This window comes from Myotis brandtii, unplaced genomic scaffold (assembly GCF_000412655.1).
Source record: "Myotis brandtii unplaced genomic scaffold, ASM41265v1 scaffold513, whole genome shotgun sequence".
NCBI lineage: Eukaryota > Metazoa > Chordata > Mammalia > Chiroptera > Vespertilionidae > Myotis > Myotis brandtii.
Window position 1 is genome coordinate 3,077,328 of NW_005369552.1, and position 4,549 is coordinate 3,081,876.

At 48.7% G+C, this 4,549-nt stretch overlaps 1 pseudogene; it reads right to left on the reverse strand.

Moving 5' to 3' along the window:
- Window positions 1-623: 623 nt before the first annotated feature.
- LOC102246056 lies at window positions 624-3,664 on the reverse strand (annotated as a pseudogene).
- Between the last annotated feature and the right edge of the window lie 885 nt (window positions 3,665-4,549).

Here is a 4,549-nt window from a genome sequence, read left to right on the forward strand (position 1 = left end):
TCACTTACAATTCCAGAAGGAAAGGCACAACTTGGGAAATACATATATATTTTTTATCCTAAAGTCAGGTGCAATAACTCAGAGACCAACTTTTGATATGTCTTTTGTTTTTTTAAATCCTCACTTGATATTTTTCCATTGATGTTTAGAGAGAGGGAAAGACAGAAAAATGTCAATGTGAGAAAAGCACATCCATTGGTTGCCTCCTGCACGAGCTCTGACCAGGACCGGGGCTAGGGAGGAGCCTGCAACCGCAGTATGTGCCAGAGGTCTGTGCCCTGGATCGGGATCAAACCAGGGACCCTTGGGTTCGCAGGCCGACACTCTATCCACTGAGCCAAACTGGTTATGGCTTTATATAAGTTTTGATCTACATTTACACACTGATGGGAAAAGACTCCTCCACCCAGAAATTAGGGTCTTTCCTTCTTCCTCCTTAAACCATTAGGGCGAAGTTTCAGCATTTGCTTATTACATACACTTCTTTCAAAAATAAAAATAAAAATGACTAGTCTGTATTTGTTTTGTATGTGTGGGGGTTTTTGTTTTGTTTTGTTTTGTTTTGTTTTGTTTTACAAAGCAGCATAGCAACATCATGATTGTAGGACGAGTCTAAGTTGTGTTCACAATTGTAAACATTTGCACATAAGTAAAAAAACAAACAGGAGGAAATGGGTTCTTAAAACAACAACAACAAAAGGTCCAGTTCCAGTGGAGCCATTGGAGAGAGTGCTGTTATTGACTACGGAGCTGGCCCCCAGGAAAACTGGGAGAGTAGGAATGCCTCTGCTCTGGATCATGGAGATCTGGTTGGTCTTCATGGCCAGATCACACAGTTGAGCATGATGGTGTACTGGTTCCACACAACACAGTTCACGTTCACTGAAGGGGCCATGATTTCCTTGGGAAACACCTCTGGGACCCTCTTTGTGCCTGTTCCCAGAAGAGTCATGGTGTTCTCAATGGCCAGCTTCCTTCTGCTGTTTTTGGTGCCATGTGTCATATAGTGGACCTTCAAGTTGCCTTTGGTGGTGAAAGCTTGCCCACATATGTTACACACAAAAGATTTCTCCCCACTGTGAGTCAGCTCATGCATCTGGAGGGCACTGGCCAACGAGAAGTTCTTCCCACACCATGTGCAGGCATGCTTTTTGCCCTGGCTATGTGACTGGACCACTAGCAAAGATGGCATGCCTGGAGACATGGTCGCAGGTCCAAATGCACCAGGAACTTTGACTTTGACATAGGTTGTCTGGGCTCAGACAGATGTTGACAGGAGACTGCTCTGGTCTTCCACCTCAGTGTGGCTATTGTCCATGCTGTCTGCTTGCCACCAGCATCAGGAGACTTGGACTTGATGCTTTCTGCTTGGCCATTGGCCCGGGAGAGGGCTGAAAGGATGTGTTCTCCAGGATGATTGGACTTTGGCCCTGATACTCCTGATTTCCCATCACTGAGGAGAAAGAGCCATCGCTCTCCACTGAATCATTTTCTCTGCTGCTGCAGGACCACTGGAGCAGGACCCACCTTCCCCAAGGCATCCGGGAGGGAGGGGGGCATTATGGTGAACCCTGGAGTGTGTGATGTGGAGTGGATGCTGGGAAGAGGCATGGGGGCCTTCCAGGAGTTGCTGGGAGCAACCTGGGAGGCAACTTTGTCTACATTGATGCTTTCAATAGTGTCATCGTGACAGATGGCACTGGTGCTGCCATTCTCACTGACCGTCATCAACTCAGGATCCATAAAGTCACCGGGACTCTCCAGTGGGGTGTGTTGGGAATCTGACCATCATGTGCATCTGAATATGTTGCTGCAACATGACTGCATTGGTAAACTTCTGGCAGATGGGGCATGAATGCTGGTCTTCATGGAGGTGTTGGTTCGGTGTGTCTTCAGGTTGCCTTTGGTTGAGAAGGCTTGATCACAGATCTTACAGCAGAATCGCCTCTCCAGTGTGGGTGTGGTAATGCATTTTGAGGGAGCTTTAGCCACTTAAGACACAGTGGCAAATGATACATTCATTGGGGTTGGGGTTGGTGGTGGCCTTGCCAATGTTCTCCACCAGCTGCTGCAACTTGAGGGTTTCTGACCCTACCTCGGGTGCCCCTTTCCCTTAGAAACTACCAACCCTTGGGAATTATGGTTTGGCCCACCCTGGAGAGTAGGGGTCCATCCTCACTTTCTGGAGAAGGCCCAGGCTACAGGTCGGTGATCAGTGGGACACCCATTAGGTCCTTGGGGTTAGTCCCCAAAGAGAGAATCTGAGAAAGACCTGCACTGGGTGTCCCTGTGACCAGGACAGGTTTGCTGTCTAGAGAGAGACTCAATTCATCTATGGGGAGAGGTACAGAGAGTGCATAGCGAACACTATTGCCTGTCATCATTTTTTTGTGGAACTTGGCAAACAGTTGGGGTGTGTCTTCCCCTGGGGGTGTCGATGAAAGTGTACCTTGAGGTTGCCCTTAGTGGTGAACCAGTGGCCACAGACAGAGCACATGAAGGGTCTCTCTCCAGAATGGGAACGGAGGTGGATTTGCAAGGAGTTATCAGTCCCCAAAACCTTGCTACTAAAATTTTGCCTGTAAGAGGGTGGCCTCATCTTTGGTTTTGACATCTACTGGAGACATGTTGGGCGGCTTCCCTTTCCCTTTCTCGGATGGGTCTAACACCACAGTGGAGAAAGGGCTCTAGAAGAGCACAGAGCTTGGGGCTGGGGGTATCAAAGCACCAGGGATGTGGTTTGGGAGCAGCCTCGGCCCATCCGGCCTCAGGGCGAAGGACAGCAGCCCTGGGGGCACAGAGCTGGTGGTGGATGAGATGTTTGTGTGAGGTAGTTTGGCTTGTTTCAAGGTGTCCAGAGACAGACCTTGGCTTCCAGCTTTCTGGCTGAGCAAAACCAAGACTGCAGAAACCTGCTGGGACACGTGGCTGCCTAAGGTCTTCAGGGTGTCAGCTCTGGCTAGGCCCGCATGTTCACCTGGACGAGGATCTGCTCGGTGAGCTGGATCTTCTATAGCTGCTGCTGCTGAAGACACAGGATCTGTTCCAGGCCCCATAGGATGCTGTGGCATCGGGCAAGGGGCAGGCAGCACGTCTGCGCTCACTGATTCACCGCCACTTTGGTGCCTGGTAGTGCTTGAAGAGTGACGTTAGTGTTGGCCACTTTGCTTTTGGGTAAATAGCTTAGGTGTGGGTGGCAGAGCAGTCTCCATCTTTAAGTACAGGACAGACTCTGTCCCTGGCTTCTCCATGTCCCTGAGATGCCACCATCCTCCCTATGACTATCCTTACTGCTTGAACTGCATGGCTGGTGGCTCAGCCCAGCCCAGGAGAAGTCCTCGTAAGGCACCAGCCCCCCACTGTCATTCATAATAAGGACAGGTGGGTGTTTAGTGCAATTTTTCTTATGTTCTGAGAACTCAGAGAGGCTGAAGCACTCTCCATAGCATTTTTTCACAGATGTGAGTCTCCTCCTGACGAAACCTCTTTACTGCCATTCAGTCCTCATTCATGTCATCGCCAGTCCCCAGGTGGTTCATTGCTCCCCAGCCGCTGGTGGGCTGGGGCTGCATCTGCAAATTCTGGAGCCACTGCTGCCGCTGCTGTTCACCCTGGTCCTCCTCCAAGTTGATATGTTGGGTTTCGCCTGTTTGCGCCTCAACATGGGGCAAGCATGGGGGCACTGGGAGAGCAGAGGTTATTTTCCAATCTCAGGTTTTGCTGCCTGACCAAATGGGTTGTCATATTTCCTGAAATGGAACAGACTTTGGAAGGGAACAATTTAAAGGAAAGAATTTGACTTTGGATATGTTAAGTGTAAGATTCTTATTAGACTTCCAAATGGAGATAATTTCATAGGAAGATGGAGCTGCAACACGGGCCCAGGAGAGAAGTGGACACTGGAGGTACTCTTTCAGGGATTAGGAATGCATGGATTGCATTTAATGCCATGATATAGGATCGGGTCATCTAGAAGGTTAAGATAGCTCTGGGGAACAAGAGGGGCAGTAGGAGGAAGCCAGGTAAGTGGGGTGTCCTGAAAATCAAGCGAAGAAAGTTTTTTTTTAAAGGAGGGACTGATGCTGACCTGTCAGATGCTGCTGAGAGGTAGAGGGACATGGGGACTGGAAAGTGACGGTTGGCTTCAGTAACAGGGAAGACTTTGATGACTTAGCAATGACAGTTCAGGGGTGCTGTGAGGATAAGTGAGTGGGTTCAAGAGCAAAGGGATGGTGAGAAAGTGCAGACACTAGTAGACTCATGCTTTTGAAACACTTATCTGATGCCTGATGAGGGAATGGAAGGTCAAGGGTTTTTTGTTTTTTTTAAGATGAGAGATGTCACAATATGTTTATGTCTGAAACTGAATGATCCATGGAGAGACAAAGGGATGTTGTGAATGAGAGAAGGGAGCAAATTTTTCCAGGGATGGGTTCCAGTATAAAAGAGGAGGAGGGTGTGACCTTAAGAAACCAGAAGAGTTTACTCATTTTAATACTAGGTATAGGTGTTAGGAGATTTGATGATAGAGTATGAGAAAGGTCTGGTG